Genomic DNA, 22,519 nt, shown 5'->3' on the forward strand with positions numbered 1-22,519 from the left:
AGCCCTAGGTATATTTATAAACTAAAGAGGGAAAAAGAAATGTCATTATATAACACTCTAATTTATAACATTTTGTTGTTGTGGGTGTTGTACCTTATGCTATTATGATTTTCCTTGTATATTTGTGGGAGTTGTACCTTTTACTTTGGGGGTTGTACCTTTTTTTGCATATCACGTGCTGATGGTTTTAGGGAAACCATCAAAGAGAAAGAGAGAGGCCGCGCGACAGAAAGAATGCATAGGGAGAAAGGGAGTTGATTCCATGGTGGTGTAGTGTTGAATGTGAATTAGATGAAATCAAAGGTTATTTGATTGTATATTGGTTTGAGTTGGGGAGGTTTGAGAATTCCGATCTAGGGTTCCGCCGCCGACCTAACAAGAGGGTTATTGATAAGATCAAGGGGAAAATTCACGGCGAAGATCACGGAAGCAAGGAAGACTGCTGTGAAGGTGAAAGAAAAAGAAGAAATAGAAGAAGAGAAGGAGAAGGAAGGTCACCATGACGATGGCGATTGAAGTAGCAACAACGACATCTATTAGATCTCAACTGTCGCACAACTGTTTTCCACTAACAACATTGATCTAAGGAATTCATCTATTTTTTTTCTCAGGTAACTATATCTATGTGGTTTATGAGGAGTTTAGGGTTTAGTGTATATTCTATTTGATGTATTGTTTTTGTACAACTGGTGTGGAGTCTTGAGGTTTTTAATTGGGTTTTCTGTATACATACATAGACATGGGTAAAAGTAAGAAATTTTCATGTGGTTTGTGTATATGACTTTATGGAGTTGATAACTTTTAAAATCAACCAATGGGTATCCATATTGGCTAAAGAAGGTGATAAATTGTTGCTTAGTTGGAATTCATTTGCCAATGATGCCATGGCAACATGGTTGAGGTGGGAGGGTTTACATCTTCGGATGGTTCCCGCCCAGCTGAGGTCCCGAGTTTGAGCCCCTGGAGCGTCAAATAGTCCCGCGGGGAGACGGTTGAAAGTCCGTCACATGTGTGTGTCGAACCCAGGTCTCTTAGGAGTTCTGGTGTGGGTCTTACCGCTCCATCAAGCTAGCCAAAAATAAATTTGGAATTCATTTGAAGAATTGAGTCGTTGCATTGGTTACAGATGTTTGCTTATTTGAAAGTTTAGACACAATGCTTGTCGTGGATATCCATATCATGTGTTAGTTTCCTTTTCTTTAACCCAACATTATCGTTCATCCACTTCACACATCCCAACATCATTTGCAGCTCAAAATACTAATGGCACTTGCCGGTACAACCCACAAATGCACGACATGTGACAAGCGTATCTACTTGGTGGACAAACTCATTGCTGTAATTGTGTCTTCTTCAAAGCTTGCTTGAGATGCCACCATTGCAGTGACACACTCGAGGTTTCTTATATCTGCCTTTAAGGTGTTCTTTGTAATGCGTCAATGACTTTGAGTTCATGATATTAATTGATTGTTCCAAAATTTTGGTGATTTGCAGCTCAGTAACTACATCTCCTTTGAGGATGCTCTTTGTTGCAGGCCACGCTTTAATCAGTTGTTCAAGAAAAAAGAAAAGTGGTAGCTTAGACAAGAGCACACTTCAAGTCATATTTGTAAGTTCTATAATTTAAAAGCATACTCTTTCCTTCTAACTATTACATTCGGATTATTGGTTTCTTACATGTATATGTAATAGAAATATATATTTACCACTTCTTTCAACCTAACTTCATAGTATATTACTCCCATTTCGACATATATATAGCCTTTTTTCTTTCCAAATGAAGGCCTTTTGGTAATTATTCATTAGTTTATAAATGAATCATAACTTCTCACACACCAGAGCATCTAATTCTCTGATCGCCACAATTTAATAAGGAAGCTTGGTGGTTTTGGTGAATCAGTTTTATTAAATTTTCGACCAATCTCAGATTTGATCTCTGTCACTTCTTTATTCTACTTTATAATCGTGGGTCATAATATGCTGTATGCATGGTAAATTGAATGTTTTAAGCTTTGTTAACGTTAAAGCTTTGTTCACCAGGAATGCAACTGCAAAAAAAAAAAAAAAAAAAAGAGAGAGAAACAAGTGCTGTGGCAGATGCTAACTCGGGGAAGCAGGCTGCAACTCCTGATCCCAAGAAAAAGAAGGGAAAGTGATTACAATCTCTGTTTGATTCGGTTCGATTTCATTTTATGCTTTTATTTATTCTATACTAAATATAGTGGCGTCTTGTAAGTGCATCCAAATGAGTCGATGCTGCCACAGTTGTTTTAATATAGATGTTGCAATATCTCAAGTTGCCGGCCAGCTTGACAGCTTGACCAACGTTGATTCTAAAGCCTATATGTATGGTTATTTTTTTGGGAAAACATTTTTCGTCTGGATTGTTTAGGTTTAGCGTTATGCATACATGAAAAAAAAAACAATATTGATACTGGAGTTATAAGAAGTTATCAAATGCTTTGTGTTGCCGGCGCAACGCCCGACAGGCGAAAATCTGATTCCCTTATGTATTATCTATACTATATTATAATGCATGAGTGAGGGGTATTTTAAGATACCCAAAAAATAAGAACTTTTCCCACCTTTTATTTATAGAAAGACTCCTAAAATGAGGGTAGTTTAGTCTTTTAAACACTATTTATTTTTTAGCCCCTGAACTTATTACACTTAAATCCCTAAGGTTTTAACAAAATTATAGATAATTAGTTACAATTCACTCATCCACAACAAACTTATAATTTTTTTTACGTATTCTTGACATATCTTATAAACTATACTGTTTAAAAAAATCCAAAGATAGCCTGACGACCTACACATTTTTGTCGACGTTTTGGTAGTTGTCTTGTTCAATATCGACGCACGGATTAAAAGGTACAAGTCGATAATGCTTTAATGTACAAGTAATTAATACTTGTGATCTAATGCGCCTAATCTACAAAGATGTGTTCCATCTATGCAAACAAAAACAAAAAGAATTAGAAGTACCGTAACATAAAATGAAGATATTATGTGTCACATTTTATTTTATTAAAACTGCCTAATATCTATACTTAGATATCTTATAAAAAAAAATTAAAACTAACTACAACAAACTTCCTAAATAAAGGGGTGGCAAATCTAAGATTAAACCCTAATACACTTCTATAGTTACTACTATAACTACATAGCAGGACACCTCTATATCTATTGCTAAACAAAGTTAAAGAATTGATCCAGTTTTGAATTCAATTGTTGCGAAAAACCAAGCATGCGAGATTGAAAATTCTAAGGTCAGTTCTGTTATATCGCAACAGTGAACAATTGTTTTCTTTTATTTACTTTTATGTGAATGTTAACCTATTTGATTTTTCAGATTCAGTTGCATGATGAACATGCCAATTTAAACAACTTATTTGTCGAACAAGCTTCTAAGGTATTGATTTTGATGGTTTTTAAGTATTATTTTTGCGTATATCTTTCATATTAACATGTTCGTTATGTTATTATATGTGTGTTTTATTGCAGGATGATGGTGATAAAAGTGTTGATATTATTTCTTATGGTGCAATGCTTAGTCCGTATAAGTCTAATCTTCAACGTGATTTTAGTGAAGAGGTAATTTTAAGGTTTATTTAATCTTTTTTTAACTTGTGTATTCAGTCCTTTTTAAGGATCGGAAGTTTGAGACTTAAATGAAGAGATCCAAGAGACTCTCTAAATGTAAATGGAGTGAGGTTATTAATCTAGACGATTCTGAGGACAATGACAAAGAAAAGGAATTAGAAGGTACTGTCGATTCAAGCACAAACCGGCCGATTAAAAATATCTCGAGTGTCAATTCAGAAGCGGAACAAATTTCAAGCAGTCTAATATGAAATCTATCAAGTGTTTTTATGTTTTTTTTTTCATTTTTAGCTGTTATGTTTGATCTAGACGTATGAATAAAGTTTATTTTATATTTGAACTTTATTTTTGGTGTTAATATAATGCAGTTATTGACCATATTATTAAAATTAAAAATAAAGTTAGTATCCTAAATTTACAAGTCAACTAAACTTATATAAGTTAATATCCTAAAGTTGCAATAAATAGATATTGCAGCTACATATAGTCAAGCTGAAATTATAAAATATTGTAGTTATTCTTTTATTTTTTTTCATTTGATTATCATTTTTTTATACAAAACAAAACTTTACATGTGTAAAACAGTTTTTTTTTACTTTATTTATAAATAAAGCATTTTGTTTTTATGAAAAAAAAAATAATTCATTTATAAACATTTTTTGTAACAAGTAATATAGATAAAATAATGTAGAAATTTACAATCTTTACTAGATAAATACTAAATTGTGTTGCCAACTTTTAGGAATTATAAGTTCAACTATATTGTTATAGATAACATTAGTCAGTTTCAAAAGAATTCTTTACCAACTTGACTATATACATAGTAGATCGTGTTGCATATTTTTATGGATAATAAGTTAAAAGTAGACTCATATAGATAAGATTAGTTAGGAACTAAAAATCTGAACTTAGTATGATATAAAGTTAATAAATAGATAAACTTTTAACATCCTATTTTTTTTTTTATAAAAACAGTTCTTGAAATTTTATAAAAATATAAATTTTTTATATCTGTAAAAAACCGAAATTTAACAATTTAAGTTAAAGCTCTAAAACGTACTTACGAGTCAAATGCTATTTTTTCTTTTTATAAAAACAAAAAATTTAAACTTAAAGTTTATTGGATGAGTACTATGTGAATATTTAAAAAAGTTATGAACTTTAAAGAATAAAATTATACTTTATAATTTAACCAATAAAATAAACATACTTTACAATTATAACAACTTATCTTTTACTTTTTGTCTTTTGATTATTAATTTTTATAAAAAAACAAATTTTTTTTTGTCTTTTGATTATTAATTTAAAAAAAAAAAATAAAACTTTACATATGTCTAACACTAATGACATATATCCACCAAAATAATGTTATCATAAATATTATATATTATACGAATAAGAAAACTACCATAAAAGAGTGCCACAATCTAAAGTGTCGCACTCATCACATCATGCGAGCACCCTGCTAGTAATATAATATTGATGTCTTTTACAAATATATAACCAATCTTATTAAAATCATTATGTTTCAGTTTATTCTCTTTTGTCTACATGGCTACATGCATCTCCTACATATGTCCTTTATCTTATTATTTTTTCTTCTCAGCATGTGGATCTGATAATTTGTCATGTCAAGACTCCACGACATTATTTTTCCTTTTTATCATATAAAAGTATGGATATGTATTAAAAAATGGGGATATGACAAAATAATAAAATTATAGATGGACAAAGCATGTGCAAATTATGATTGGGAAGACATCATTTATTATTATTGTTCTACTTAAAAATAAATAAAGTTTACATTTTTTTATATCTTATTGCTTATCTATCTTTTAATAGTTTGAACACTCAAAATTTTAATGTTTGCATAAACCTACAAAGCCGTGTTTTGGTGCCTATGTATACACAAACATATAATAAAGAGTAAATTGTTAATTTGTTTTCTATGTTTTATTACAAATATGAAAAGTCTTGTAATTACACACTAATCTTTGACGATTTTAATCCACTATAGTAACTTCATCCACATTGCCATTAAATCCAGGTCACATGGATGGGCATTTTTGTAATTAACCACATTACTGCTAAAAGCCCCGTTGTTTTCTCCCCACATATATTCTACCAAAAATGCATTCTTGAACAATGAAGATTACAAATTTATAACCGAACTACTAAACAAAGCGTGCTACACCCAACAACGGATGATATCCCTAATCCCATATGACATCCATAGGAGCATTGGTTCTTAATCCTAAAGGGTTTTAGTAGCAATGTGGTTAATTACGAAAATGTCCATCACATGTTTCGCATGTGACCTGGATTTAACAACAACGTGGATGGAGTTAGTATGGTTGACTGAAATCACAATTAATTGAAACGTTGATGTGTAATTTGCAAGACTTTTTATATTTGTAAAATATAACAATGTGAATTAAACCGTAGGGATCAAAATAGCAATTTACTCTATGATAAAACTTAGGTATTTTTCGTAAAAAAAAAATATTTTGCAAATTCTAATGCATAGTCTCCTAAAAATAGTAAGTCGTAGAAATGGGTATTAAACTGACTTCATTTGACCTCATTCAAGTGGTGTTGGAACCATTTCGTCGAACTCTATGATATGAGATTTTAGGTTTTCGTTTTGTTTTAATTTTTAGCTTGTAAATTTTAGAATCTTTTTCTATATCATTGTGTCTTTTCTTTATCTACGTTATTGTGTCTTTTTGACATCGACATTGTATTATATTTTTCAGCATTTGTTATATTTAGTGATCCATTGTGTCTTTCTACACTTTTTAGATTTGAAAGACTTTGTAGCATTACTTTACCCTTGCTTTTGATTCTCTATTTCTTTCATTATTTTATGAATATACATGATTATAAATCACAAATTTCACCGTCAACAATCTCGAAGTCAAATTTCTATATATATTTTATGGGTTAAGTTATTCTAAAAATACTGTTGGTGCAGTTGTCTGTCGACTACATCTTAGTTCGAGTCTTAGGACAGGGTTGTTCGTATTGTATATGTGTTTAGAGTATTAGGACCGCTTATAGGGTAAATGAGTCGGACCGCTTTTGTGACATTTAAGTGGACCGCCCATATGTCAACTGGTAGGTTCGCTCATATGGACATGTCCATATGAGTGGTTCCTGACTCCTATATATAGGTGTCATATGGGTGGTTCCAGAAGATAGAGAGAAGTTAAGTGTGTGTTTTCTAAGGTGTAAAGACGAAGCCCTGTCAAATTGTCTCCATGTGCTTGTAAACTGTTATAGAATCAATAAAGGAGACGTTAAAGTGTGAAATCAAGCTTTACGAAGACTAATTCAATGAATTCCGCCTCTGGATTAGTCTAAGTGCTCTTCTGAACGACTCATCGGGTCAGCAAACGATCCTACATGTGGTATCAGAGCTTAGGAGGAAGAGTTCTTGCTGTTTAGCTCGATTTTCGCTCGAAACTCTCACTTCTACACCTTCTTTTTCTGATTCGGAAAGATTTCACGGTCGGAATTTGATCAAAATCTCAGGGATTGTGCGAAATAGTACCGTGACAAACCCTGGAAAGTTTCAGATCAAAATTCAAAGTTTTTAGGGGTCAAAATGATGTTTGAAAGTGGACCGTGTTTCTGAACATTGTTGGAACCGCTCGAAATTTTGGTCTGGAACCGCTCGAAATTACGTTTGGAACCGCTCATCCGGACAGAACTTGAACCGCCCATTCGGTCGAGTTGTTCTTGGACCGCCCATTTGGACATCTTTGGACCGCTAATCTGTACATTTGAGAACCGCTCATTCGGTCGAATTGTCCTTGGACCGCCCATTCAGACATAGTTGGACCGCTGATCTGTAAATTTGAGGACCGTTAATCTGAACATTTGACAACCGCTCATCCGGTCGATTGACTTTGGACCGCTCCAAATTCACTGTGTGAACCGCTCATACGGACGAATCTTGGACCGCTTATTTGGTTTAGTGGTTGGAATCGCTCATTCAGACAACGTCTTGAATCGCTTATTCGGACCAACTTGAACCGTTCGAACAGACTTTGTCTAGACCGCTTATTCAAACAAAGTCTGGACCACTTATTTGGGCTGATTGTGAACCGCTTATTCGGAAAGTTTGTTTGGACCGCTTATTCGACAAACTTGTCTGGGCCGCTTATCTGACAAATTGTTGATTCGTCTTTGTGATCACTAAAGATTTGTCGGAATTTTCGGTAAAATGACAAAGAGGTTTGATGTGCAGGAAAACAATGATCTTGAGAGAATGAATAGTTGGTATCGAGGATATTTTAGTAGTTCTTATCAGAAAATATCAAAAGAAATTTGGTATGAACGTTTCAAAAGCTTTTTGAGTAAGAAAGATGAAAAATTGGATGATCTGGAGAAACGTTTTGATCGTTTAATAGACTATTTGAAGGAAAATCAAATAGTGATCTCAGAAGCTGAGATGGTATCAAAGTTCGCTAATGGTTTATCAGTTGAATGGGATGATGTTTTGAAAAATTTGAAAGAAAATTCTAATTTTTCAAAATTAACTTTACATAAATTCATCGGCGAACTTAAAAATCACGATTATGAGAATTATCAAAAGAAGAGAGAATTATTGGATAAGATGAAAATAAATTTGGAAGATTTGAATTTAGAAGTGATAAAAGAAATAAACAAAAGAATCAATTTTTGTTTGGGAACAAAAAGAAAGTCGGTTTATGATATGAAAAGAGGTTGTTATATCGATGATAATAGAAATCCTCTTGATCTTGTTACAATCTTTGGTGCAGGTACATACAAGATAGAGAAAGAACAAGTGCCGAAGGTTGAAGAATCTGTGAAAACAGTATGCTTCGAATGCGACAACTTTAAGACTGATAATGACAAACTTGTCAAAGATGCGGAAAGTTTGGCATTGGAAATCAAGAGGTTGAGAGAAGAGAAGCAGGATGATGAAAAACAGATTCTTATGATACAAGAAAGTTGTGAGAAGTTGAAGGCAGAAAATGACAAACTGTTGGGTAGTTTGGACAGTTTGACATTTGAAAACAGGAAATTGAAAGAAAATATAAAGGTTTTTGAAAACAAACAGAAATCGTCAGAAGATGAGGATTTCTGGATCAAGCTTGAAAACAAAAACCTGAAAGCCAGTGAATCAAAATTTCAGGAACAGATAAAAATTTTGGAAAATGAAAAGACTGTTCTTGAAAATTTGAAAAATGAACATGAAAATTCAATCAAGTCTCATCTTGAAAGAATATCTAAGCTTGAAGACGAAGCTAAGAGTTCAAGAATCAAGATTGATGAACTTGAAAAGAAATTGATCAGTTTTGCGACTAAATCTGACAAGTTGAATATTCCTTGTCCAAAACCGATCAATTCAGTTCCAATAAGTGACTGTGTCACAAACTTTGACTCTGTCAAAGTTGAAGATTGTGATGATGCATCCGATGATGAAAATATTAAAAAAGAAAAACAAAAATTGTTTTTAAATTTGAAAGAAAAATTTCAGAAAACTGTTTTGCAATCGACCGAAAAAGGTGAATGTTCTAAGCAAAAGCCTTTGAAGAAGAAAGCAGAACAGAAACAAAAAGATAATAAAAGTTCATCGGATCGATCATCCAATCAAAAACAAAATTTACAAAAAATAAAAAATGAAAACTCAAAAAATGTTGGTAATAAGTGGTGCAGGTCGGACCACAGTGCTCAAAAGACAAAATCAGCAAGTTTGAGAAAAGAATATCACCAAGCCAAACAATGCTTTGATCTGAGCGTTTGGACTCAAAATGGTGATAGGTACGATAACAGAGTGTGTTACAGCTGCGGCTATCATGGACACATTGCTGTTAACTGCCGGAGTTGGAGTTATGAGACCAGAAGATGCTACAACTGCAACATCAAAGGTCACATTGCCAGAGATTGCCCAAGGAGATTGAATGAAAGATTGAGGGCTAATTCTCAGAAATCGGCAAAAATTCCAGTCAAAGTCAAGCCCCATGAACAGAAGGTTCTGAAACCCAAAGTTCAAGAACAGTCAACTCAAGAAAAGAAAGTAAAGCTTTCACAGGGGCAGAAAGACAGACTGAGGAAGAAAAGAAAGAAAGCGAGAGAGTATCTCGAGAAGATTTTGTCCTCGGGTTCACGGGATAAACAGAATAATAGTTCTGATGAATCTACTTCCTCAGTTGCAAAGACAAGCAAAAAGAATTCATCAGATACAAATCTGGGGACAAAAGAGGAGAAGAAAAAGAAGAAAGTGAAGTTTTCACTTCCTGGCGATGAATCTGTTTCTTCGGAAACAAAGGAGCCACATGTCGGCGATGAATCTGATAGGTTAAAATCAGACAAGCCACCTTCAGGCAATGATTCTGGTTCGTTAAAACCAGGGGAGCCTTTGGTTGAGGTAAAAAAGGAGAATTCAGGTTTAGCAATGGATGATGCAAATTTTCCACCATTGTTGAGCAAGAATTCAAAATCACCCAAGGGCAGTCAGGCTTGGGTGAAATTGTTTAAATAGAAAAACCTGACTTGCCGGAGATCCCAAGATGGTATCGTGGATCATGAATCGGCACATTTCTTGAGAAATTTCACTTTGGTGATTTTTCGCCTCGTACGTGGTAAATCAGGGACATTAATTTGTACTTGATTTTCTACTGATGGTTTATGATCAAACTGGAAATGTTAAATCTTTAAAAGGTTTGAAGAAAACAAGATGATGAGATAACCCCGAACCTACAAATAGTTGGAACACAAACTAATTTTTCCGGAAAAACCATTTTGATTGAAACAAACTTAAGTGTTTTGAAATCATTATGGGAAAATAGTTTGTTGTGAGGGGGAGTTCTGATTGTTTTTGCACGAGAATGGTGAATTGAGGTAATTCACATAATGTTGTCAAGTTTCTTGTATAGTTTGTTTTCAATTTTTCTTCAGAAAATCAAAATTGAAACATATTTTGATTTTAGGGGGAGTATTAAAATTTTGAAAAATTTAAAAAATTGAAAAATGAAAATGAGTTTTGTTGCAAAAAGAGGAGATGATAGTACATCGGTGGACTATCACAGCATGCTAGAGATTTGTAAAGACAAAATTGTTTTTAAACAAGTCTTACTAATGATGTGTCAGTAGGCTTCACACAGTTAGTAAATTGTATTCGAGATATAAACATAAAATCAAACTTACTTATTTTGTGGGGAACACTACTTGGATATATAGGTAACCCCTGAAATCTCGTCTGAAAGGTTTCTTATTCTGGAATACTAGGTTCTTGTACTCAATTGATGTCTGGGGTATTATTCCGGGACTTCTGCTGAACGGTGGTTCTGACCTAGTCCCTGGCTAATACTTGTTTCAATATGCTTGAAACATAGCATAAAGCCCTCAGCTGATTAGACAATAAAATTGATGATCAGTTGTTGTAGCTGAAAAGATCCTCTAAAGGGGACCCACTGCTAAGTCGAAGCTGATATCTCTCTGCTGAACGGAAGTTCTGACCTGAGATCCCTCAGTTCTCGCATTTTTCCCCTAATTTATATACAGATATCATTTGTAGTTATACTTACCTGTAGATCAGAATATTGGGATCTGGATACGGGAGTATATTCAAGAGGTGGGACACTCAAATAAGTTTAAGTTCTAAAACATTAAATACGTATCTTGAATCAATTGAAAATTTGTGTAGAGGTTTAAGTGGACAACAATACTGACAATCAGAAGTAAATTTGTTTTTAACATTTGCTGATTAATCAAGATCAACGGTGTTGGTGATATGTCTCAAAAAACCGATATGATCCTCTTGCACAATCTCTCAAAAATAGTGTTCATTTCTGTATTGTTCAAAATTCAAAAATCCAAAAAATATTGTATTTTTGTTTGATATTTGAAAACTACAAAAAGATTTTCGACAACAGAGTGTTAAGAACTGATTTTTGTCATTTCAAGTGCTAAACATGTTGAACTTGTGGTTTGAGAGAGTGTGTTAAATTGTGAAGATTTGAAATGCAAATTTGGTTCATTAACTTGATGAATAAGTTGAATGGTAACCTACAGTTTGATCTTCATAATTTTTCTTATATGATTTGCTGATTCATTAAGTTGAATTGCAAATTGTATTAGTTTGTAATAGTATGGTTGAGTTTTGCAGGTTTCTGATCCTGTTGCTACGAATAGCCAGGAGATACATCAGAACCAGAGGAGAGCTTAAACAGAGAAAGCCAGGAGTTGATTTCAATGGTGATAACGATTTCCAGACAGAGATCTCAGCATTATGTTAGGGGGAGTCTGACGAAAGTTAGAGCCAGAGAAAGATCCAGGCATATGATTCCAGGAAGGAATTCCTGAAGAAGATTTGATTCCAGGCTGAGTTCCTGAAGAAGACCGAACAAGAGTGAAGAGCTGGAAATGATTGAAGACTCTCACTGAAGATTCCGTCAACATTCAAGGGGGAGTCTGTTGGTGCAGTTGTCTGTCGACTACATCTTAGTTCGAGTCTTAGGACAGGGTTGTTCGTATTGTATATGTGTTTAGAGTATTAGGACCGCTTATAGGGTAAATGAGTCGGACCGCTTTTGTGACATTTAAGTGGACCGCCCATATGTCAACTGGTAGGTTCGCTCATATGGACATGTCCATATGAGTGGTTCCTGACTCCTATATATAGGTGTCATATGGGTGGTTCCAGAAGATAGAGAGAAGTTAAGTGTGTGTTTTCTAAGGTGTAAAGACGAAGCCCTGTCAAATTGTCTCCATGTGCTTGTAAACTGTTATAGAATCAATAAAGGAGACGTTAAAGTGTGAAATCAAGCTTTACGAAGACTAATTCAATGAATTCCGCCTCTGGATTAGTCTAAGTGCTCTTCTGAACGACTCATCGGGTCAGCAAACGATCCTACAAATACTCCTAATTGTAAGAAGTGTAAGAAGGATTTATAGAGTGACAAGTGTCCAATAACCTAAAATCTAAACCCACTACATCACCCAAAACCTAAATACCCACCCCACCCCACCCAACCACCACCCAAAAACCTAACCCCCTCCCCCCCCACCCAAAAAAAAAAAACCTAAAAGAAAAACTAAACCCCCACCCCCCAAAAACCTGAAAAAACGTAATTCCTCAACCCAAAAAAACCTAAAAAAATCTTAAACACTCACCATCACCCAAAAACCTAAACCCCCAACCCCCCCCACCCACCCCACCCACTTGACGAAAAAAATGGGGGGCGGGGATTTAGGTTTTTGGGTGGTGGTGGGTGTGTTTGGGTTTTTTTTTTTTTGTTTTGTTTTTTTTTTTTTTTGGTTTTTTTAGAAGCCTTTGTACCTTTCTGACAATAAGGAGCCTTTTTATTTGATCTAATCCTACATTTTATATATTTAAAGTTGGGGGCTTTCAGAAAGTAAGGATTCAAAATCCTTGTTTTATTTCATTCTCCCTTAAACCCCTTTGTGTATATGGCTGTATGTTTTCTCGTTTACTTTTATTAAAACTAGCGGTAAGACCCGTGTGCAAACACGGGTCGTTTCTTAGAAAACCATGGATAACATATATTGACAGAACATATAGATATGTGTATAGATATTGTACCAAAACGTTTTATCTATTATACCTAAAGACAACTATAAGTAAATATAAAAGATATTTAACAAAGTTAATAAAAGATGTCTAAAAGATGTCTAACAAACTTAATAAAATTCATCATATTACATATGATTATTTCCATTCTGTTATTCATAAAAGAGAGTATCCACCCATTGACAATATAAATTGTTATAAACATAAGTACACATGAAAGATGTCTAACAAACTTAATAAAATTCGAATACAATTTAACTTTAACAAACATTAACTAAGAACATACGATCACCTGCCTAAACAACACACATCAAACCTCACTCAAGAATTTGTTACCCAACAACATGTCCTTCGCTACATGTTGTGATCTGGTTAAATATGCTACTGCAAACAATGTAACAGCTGCTGATCCAACAATTTCCCTATACAACAGATGATACGAAAACCCTTCTTTATTATTGATTTTTATTTCTCATCAACATCTCCCTGATTTGTCCTTTGAATTGTAGTTCATAGTCCAAGGAGAACATGTCTTCTTCATCATCCCTCTCAAGTTGAAGGTCCAACAAATCTTGGAGATCGTATGCATTCAGATTATATGCACTATCCATTTTAATCTCTTCAACACTACCATCTAATCTGATCAAAGTCAATACTTGGGTTTTTGAGCATGACTTCCACTTTACTATTTTTGGATCAGTTGGTTTTCTTGGGCAAAGAATTATTGAAGATGAGTTTGGTGATTGTGGTCTGCTAACTAAATTTACAATTGATTCAGACAAAGCAGTTGTAGGATAGACTGACTTTTGAAGAACATTTGAATGTTCAGCTCTAACTTCTTCCAGCTTTTTGTAGGTCTCAACTATCTTCAGTTTAGACCATCTGGCAATGGATCTAACTGGACCATAATCAGCAGCCACAAGCTCTGCTCTCATTCTTTTAAACTTCAATACCTCATCTGAATCCACTGTTTTGACTTTCTTCCAATTAGGTTGAGTTGGCTTTATCAGAGGATCATTGTTCATTTTTGTGATTCTATCGATGTGAGTTTTTCTCTTACGTGTGGAGATGATTTCTGGTGAAGGAGAATGTTTTGGTAGTGAAGATGAATGTATGGGAAATCTTTGTGACGTTGGAGATGGTTGGATTGTGGTTGGTGTAGTGAAAATGATCATGGCAGATGTTTGAGAAACTTCTGCTAAAACAACTGGTGTCTCAGCAGCTGTTTGGTAAACATCCGCTGATACTTTTGTGTTCCCAACATCTATTGACAAAATGGGTGATGATGGTGTGGAAGGTATTTTCTCCTTCTTTTGTAGTGGTTTTTTTTTTGGAGAAGGTTGGGATTTAGATTGAGCAGGCGATACAATTTCTGTAGGATTAGCTTTTGAATCTGGTGGCAACTTTCTCAATGAATCTTTCTCCCCCTTTTTGGCATCATTATCATCATCATCATCATCTTTGTCAAAGATTGATGTAGAGGTGGAGCCAGTAAGTTCCAACAGATGTTCCTTAATGTTCATAATGTCTGCTTGTGTGTCTTTATACCTGGCATCAACCAAATTTCTGATAAATTCCAAACTAAAATTGTGGTTACTTTCAGCCAAATTCCTCTGAGTTTGAAGGATGGATTGCATAGAATTCCAAAGCTCATTGGCAATTTCCTGTCTGGTAGGTTAACTTTTAAAAAGCTTTATCATCTGCTTAATCAATTCTTTCATTTCAGCAACATCTGTTTCAATGCTAGACACTCTAACCGTCAAATCCTTACAAGTAAATTCATCACCTACTTTAATAGGATCATCTGAATTGCCACCTGTAGTGGTTGTATTTGTTTTGATAATAGAAGTCTCCATATCATCAGAAACAGATGCCCCTTTTTCTTCATTCTGGGGACTTCCCAGTGAAGCAGAGATTACAGTTGTAACCTCATCAGTAGTTGCCTTCAAAGGAGTCTTAATGATGTAACCACTATCCAACTGATCACCAATGGGTTCAACAGTTGTAGTGGCTGCTCCACTTAAACTACCACTAAGAGTTTCATAATACTCAACGGGGATAACCTCCTCAACTGTTTGTAGGATAGGAGATTGAATTGGTTCAGACATAGTCATTTGTTGCAATCTAGTCTCAGTAATGTGTGCATTAGAGGAACAGTTTTCTTTCTAAAATTCAATTGCTTCAAACAGAGGTAATATTATTAATGGCACTTGAGCCGAGGGTTGTGGTGTAGAAAGAGTGATTGCCCTGGGAGAAGGACTTTTAAACATACTTTCATATGAAAGGTCTACTTCATGTTGTGGTGTCCCTGTACTTACAACATGATCCTTTTGTGACGATACATGAGGAGTTTGGATGAGTTGAGATGTTTCCAATAACTGTGAAGAAGTAGCAGCAGTGGTTTCAAGTGACATTTGTGTTGTCACTGAATTAACCTCTAGGATCTCATCTTCCAGAGGAACCTTTTTATTTTGTTTAGTTTTGATGGACTTTTTGGATGTGACAGCTTTCTTTTTGCGTTTTCCTGGTGTGTGTTTCATAACACCGGTTGTGGTGTCATGATCACCAGGAGCAGTTCGCTCAACAACAGCAGTTTGAGCAACTGATGCAGACGCATCTAAAACAGGCTCATCTCCCTTTGTTTTAGTTGTTGAAACTTTTGACTCTTTATCCATAAGTTTATAAAAGTTTTACTTGTAAGACTATTTATTTGAAAACTGATGTGTGTAAAATGCAACATATAAATTACATCAAATAAGGCATAAAACTAACCCTTTTTAAGTACTAATGTTGGAAAAAGAGTGTTTTTGTCTTCCTTTTGTATTTTCAGGATTAAATGAGCTCAAATTAACAAAAGAAGCAAAAAGGCAGCTAAATCTGACATAAATACAAGAAAAGGAACATAAGTGGATTGCCCGACCCCTCGACAGCATCCTCCCAAGCAAAACAGAGAAGGCAGAAGACTGAACACGCCCCGTGCTCAGCCAGCACGGGGCCGTGCCCAAGAAGCAGCAGATAAGACAAACCTATAGAAGCTTCTATTGCCCACCACGGGGCCGTGCCCAGTGAACACGGGGGCGTGGCGAAAGTACTGCAGGCGCATTAATTGTAATTGCGAATTACAATTAATGAGGAGAGAGATTGTCAGACGGGCACGGGGCCGTGTCCAGCGGACACGGGGCCATGCCCAGGCTTCTGTTTAGCCTATAAATAGGAGTGCTTGGTTTCATTGAAACTCATCCCTTGGCACACCACCTCTCTCACACTTCATCCACCACCCACCACCATCACAACACCATCATCCACCACCATCATCCATTGTCCATCATAGAGTGTGTGAGACGTCTCGGGATCCAAGATTGATCGTAAGAGTTCTTGACAATCAAGGCCATGTTTGCCTAAGTCTCTTACATCACTTGGTGAAGACAAGTGTTTAGTATAATACTTTTTATTTTTAATCTTTTGCACTTTTTATTTGGTTTTGTATTAATGACTTTAATAACTAGTTGCTTATGTTGAATGTGATTCTTCCTTATCGTTTGTCCGTGGTGTCTTGGCATTATTTTACTGTCTATATAAAATAAAAGATTTTCACCATTCATATCTCCACGGTCTATATGGAGGTATGTTGGCTACCTGGTCGGGGGTTAAGGGAACGGTTTGGTAAGGGTCTTGCCCTTGTTCAGCGTTTAGAGGTCCTGCAAGGGACCTGGGTCAAATTTAGTAGGATCCCCTTCAATACCCAAAGGTATTGGATGGCGTGGATCCAAACTCTTTGACCCCCTCATAAGTTAACTACTATTAATACTATAACCCAGATATTTAGGACTGTATCCCTGCTGACTCAGACTACTTAGTCGAGGGTAACGTCACCTCCAAAAGAGGGACCTACCATAATTTGCATTAATGACTTAATTCATTATCTTTCAATAATCCGACCCTTTAGGATTGTATCCTTGCTCATTCAAACTACTGGGTTGAGGGTAACGTCACCTTCAAAAGAGGGGCCTACTACAATAACTAAGATAATCTCTTAAACAAGTGAAAAAGTGCGAAAATAATCAAAGGTTATACTAATACACGAGTCGGATCCAAGTGATTCATCTTGTTTATCTGTTTTTATTTTTATTTTTATTTTTATTTTTCAGCATTTAGTTAGTTTTATTTTCTTAGTTTAAAAATCTTTTCTAACATTTTGATTTGGTTAGACGTTGAGGATAAACCGGTACTAAAAGCTCTTGTGTCCTTGGACGACCTCGGTATCTTACCAACACTATACTACGTCCACGATGGGTGCACTTGCCCATATGTGTGTTTAGTGTTAGTAAATATCGTGTTTTATAGATTTAAAACTTGGCTAAAAGTGTAAAAAGGGCTTAAAATATACATCTAAAACATATACACACTTGCACGCATCAAGTTTTTGGCGCCGTTGCCGGGGACACAAGGATTTTAAGAAAGTTAGGAATCAACGGCCTAATCATTTTTTTTATTTTTCTTTTTAATTTTTAGGATTTTCTTAGTTTTTCAGCTTCTGCAGAGCTCAGCACGGGCCGTGCCTGGTCGGACACGGGCCGTGTCCAGCGTTGTTACTGGCAGTTTTTAGTTTTCCAAGTTACAGAAGGCTGACCAAGGGGCCGTGTCGGTGCAACACGGGGCCGTGTCGGTGCAACACGGGGCCGTGTCCAACTCTCCAGTAACTGGGATCTGGAAAACAATCACTGTAACTCTGACCACGGGCCGTGTTCACTGAGCACGGGGCCGTGGTGAACCTTCTGACCAGCATTCTTTTTTGTTTTTATTGCAGGACTTGGAACCAGACGCCACCCCTACGTAGTGTATGAGCTCCAGTTCTAATAAGGACATAGAAGAACCTCTAGAAGAACCCGAACGCTTTCTCAGAAAAAGACTAAAAGCCAAAAACCAAGAGAGGGTTTCGGGAAATCCACTTCCAATGGCGGACCAACGTACCCTCATGGATTATCTACGACCCACCGTAGGTAATCTCGGCGCCGCTATCAATGCACCAAATGTTGAAGCCAATAACTTCGAACTTCGGCCGCATTTGATACAAATGCTTCAAAACTCCGCAACCTTTCATGGGCTTGCGGACGAGGATCCCCATCTACATATTACTAATTTCTTAGAAATATGTGATACTTTTCGGATCAATGGAGCATCAAATGACGCCATCCGCCTCCGAATGTTTCCTTTTTCACTAAAAGACCGAGCAAAAGCTTGGCTTAACGCCCTCCCAGCTGGATCGGTAAACACCTGGGATGAACTAGCCCAAAAATTTTTATATAAGTATTTTCCTCCCGCTAAAACGGCTAAATTAATGACAGAAATTAATACATATTCACAAGAGGACGGGGAATCCTTATATGAAACTTGGGAAAGGTTCAAGGAGCTATTGCGAAAGTGTCCACGTCACGGCCTCGCGATATGGCAACAAGTATCCACTTTCTATAATGGGTTGTTGCCACACACAAGGCAGACACTTGACTCTAGCTCCGGGGGACTTTTAGGTAATCGCCACCCGCAAGAAATATATAATCAAATTAAGGAAATTGCTCAAACCAATTTTCAGTGGCACACTCCCCGAGGCAATAAATCTATTGCCCCGGGCGCCCATAAGGTTGATGAAAGCACTTCTTTACAAGCCCAAATCGAGGCCCTTTCTTCGAAAATAGAAAAATTTGAAATGACAAAAACAGTCTCGGTTATGGCTTGTGAAGGGTGTGGTGGGCCACATGAAAATTGGAGTTGTATGGAAGAAACAGACGATCAACAAGAGTCGGTAAGCTACATTGATAATAGACCTAGGCCGTCGGGTCCTCTAACGGGCACCTACAACCAAGGATGGCGAAATCACCCTAACCTTGGTTGGAGAGAACCCGACAATAGTAGTAACCAACAAAACCAACGAACAAACTTTCAACAACCAAGAAATGAGTCACAAAATTTCCCTCAACAACAAGGTGACGAGAAAGGCTTGAAGATACTATATCTCGCCTCATCTCCGACACTGAAAAGAAAAACTCGGAAAGGTTTCTACAATTAGAATCAAATTTTAGAAATCAACAAGCTAGTATTCAAAACATAGAAAAACAAATAAGTCAACTAGCCCAAAATTTTTCCGAGAGACCACAAGGCGCATTACCAAGCAATACCGAAACAAACCCAAAAGCGCAAGTTCATCTCATCACATTACGAAACCGCACCGTAGGTCCTACGGAAGTGCCACCGCCTACCGAGGAGACTATACCGCCGCCTCTACAAGAGAAGGGTTCCCCTCCATCACCAGAGCCTACCAAGGCTCCTCGGGTTCCGTACCCCGGTAGGTTAATCCGTCAAAAGACCAATGAGCAATTCGCAAAATTCGAAAGTCTATTAAAACAATTGCATGTCAACATTCCTTTATTGATGTCCTAACCCAAATGCCCAAATACTCTAAGTTTATGAGGGACTTCCTCACTCATAAAAGGAAAATTGAAACTTTGCAATTAGTTAACTTAGGCGAAGAATGCTCTGCCCTCGTACTCAACAAACTCCCCCAAAAGAAAATCGATCCCGGAAGCTTCATGATTCCTTGCTCGATCGGGGACTCCCCCGTTCGTAATGCACTAGCCGACCTTGGGGCTAGCATTAACCTCATGCCCCCATCAATGTTCAAAAGACTCGGCCTAGGAACAACGAGTCCTACAAAAATGAGCATACAACTTGCTGATCGATCCGTCAAATTCCCGCAAGGTGTCATCGAAAATCTCCTAGTCAAGGTAAACAAATTTGTCTACCCGGTCGACTTTGTCATACTCGATATGGAAGAAGACACCGAAGTCCCCCTCATACTAGGGAGACCATTTCTCGCCACCGCACATGCAGTGGTAGACATGAATGACGGAACGCTCACCTTAAGGTACGGGGATTATGAAGTAAAGTTCGGGGTTGGGAAGAGAATAGAGGACGATGACCCGGTCAACTACATGAAGGTTATTGATTCGAGTTTGGATGCTGCTCTCCGACGGTGAAACATGGGATGCAAAGCATCCCACTCAGAAAATATATAACCTCACCTTGGGTCTAGCCAAGGACCCTTAAAAACGTGGCGCACCACGGAGGCATTCCGCGGAACTATCTTTAGTTTAGTTTAATCTTTTAGTTTTAATTTGCAGGAAGAAAACACACTCATGGTGGTAAAGGATGATAAGGGAAACGAGAAACATGGCCCCATGCACAAGAACAAGGCCACCCGACAACAATTTCTCCATTACAGTAGGTTCAGCACGGGCCGTGCCCAGCCAACACGGCCCCGTGCTGAACACCCTGCAGAAAAATGCCCAGTTCTGGTAACTGGACACGGGCCATGTTCACCGAACTCGCCCCCGTGTCCAGGCTTCTGTTTCTTTTCTTTAATTATCGTTACTGTCACCTGAACACGGGGCCGTGTCCAGACTGCCAGTAACATAAATTTTTGCTTTTAACACCATGATACACATTCAATCAACCTAAAAATTTATTTTTGGGACACATTGAGGACAATGTGTAATTTAAGTGTGGGGGGATGCTAAAACCTTGAATTTTGCAAGTCCTAATAACAAGCCTTACACAAAACTCTATTGGAACCGCTAATCACCCCAAATTTTTTTCAAAAAAAATTCATTTTTTTACTTGTCTAAAGTTTAAGTTGGGAATTCTAAGACCAATAAGGTTATATTTTTACAAATTTACAACCGATAGCGTCGTGATAAAAAGAACCAACATAAGAAAATTATGAAATGGCATGACAAGCTTAGTTAAAATTCGATTATATATACTTGATCATATAGAAAAACCCATTCCCACAAAAGTGAGTTTTGAGCCTTTATTGAGCATACAAATATACATCTTTACGCTAAATGCTCATTTTTCGTTTCTTGTGTGAATAGCCGCTTGGTTCTTACAACTCTAGAACTTGCCACGACAATTCATTCCCGGTCCTTACCAACTTAAACCCAAGTAAGTAAATGATGGAGGCATTAGGACTAACCCATTTTCTTTCAAAACCATTATTTTTATTTTTCTTTTCACCTACCCAAAAACTCCCCCTAGTTAACCCCTTTGAGCCTAAACCTTTTCATTTCTTAACCCAAAACCCCTTTTACCCACCAAAAACCCTTTTTATTTTTACCCTTTATTTTAGTAACAAGCTCGGTTTTCGTGTAACTAAAAAAAAAGAGAGAATTTTACAATGAAGTTAGAAATAAACAAATAAATCTCCTAAAAAGCTTGTTTGAAGAAATACTTCATTAAGAATAAAAAGTCACTAAAACAAAATGTTTTACGAAAACCGACGCTTTTTACGATTTTTGCCCATTTCTACTAACCACTAACCCAACTACTCACCTTTAGCCCAAGCCTTTACCCAAAAAAAGTCCTCTTGATATTTACAAAGGTAAAAAGTTAAAAAGGAGGAGGATTGATTGCTTGGCAAGCCTATGGTAGGAATAAGTTCCATGCCGCTCTCGAGTGATTCACTAAAAAAAGACACCTTCGGCCGAGTGTGAGTGATTTCTCCCGTGAGGTATGTGAACTTGTATATAAATGGAATTTTAAAAAGGCATGCTATGCCCAAATAAGTAACTTCTCTTATGAAACGTTCTAAATAAATAATAACGAATAGGATTGTAAATAAATAAAAATAAAACCCAATAAAGATCTTGGATTCCCGACACTCTATGACAAGCCAAAACCTTCTCTTCTACCCATTCCATTTGGGAGTGTAAGCCACATATTAAAGAGTTTTGCTTGAGGACAAGCAAAAATTCAAGTGTGGGGATATTTGATGTGTGTAAAATGCAACATATAAATTACATCAAATAAGGCATAAAACTAACCCTTTTTAAGTACTAATGTTGGAAAAAGAGTGTTTTTGTCTTCCTTTTGTATTTTCAGGATTAAATGAGCTCAAATTAACAAAAGAAGCAAAAAGGCAGCTAAATCTGACACAAATACAAGAAAAGGAACATAAGTGGATTGCCCGACCCCTCGACAGCATCCTCCCAAGCAAAACAGAGAAGGCAGAAGACTGAACACGCCCCGTGCTCAGCCAGCACGGGGCCGTGCCCAAGAAGCAGCAGATAAGACAAACCTATAGTAGCTTCTATTGCCCACCACGGGGCCGTGCCCAGTGAATACGGGGGCGTGGCGAAAGTACTGCAGGCGCATTAATTGTAATTGCGAATTATAATTAATGAGGAGAGAGATTGTCAAACGGGCACGGGGCCGTGTCCAGCGGACACGGGGCCGTGCCCAGGCTTCTGTTCAGCCTATAAATAGGAGTGCTTGGTTTCATTGCAACTCATCCCT

General features: G+C 36.6%; 1 long non-coding RNA gene across 1 annotated transcript; it reads left to right on the plus strand.

The window, feature by feature from the left end:
- The first annotated feature begins 220 nt into the window (after positions 1 to 220).
- On the plus strand, positions 221 to 1,595 carry LOC110874305. Its single transcript, XR_002555826.2, has 3 exons — positions 221 to 611; positions 1,252 to 1,397; positions 1,495 to 1,595. It is a non-coding gene; the product is annotated as an uncharacterized LOC110874305 (long non-coding RNA).
- Positions 1,596 to 22,519: the final 20,924 nt, after the last annotated feature.

This window comes from Helianthus annuus, chromosome 9, assembly GCF_002127325.2.
Source record: "Helianthus annuus cultivar XRQ/B chromosome 9, HanXRQr2.0-SUNRISE, whole genome shotgun sequence".
Taxonomy (NCBI): Eukaryota; Viridiplantae; Streptophyta; class Magnoliopsida; order Asterales; family Asteraceae; genus Helianthus; species Helianthus annuus.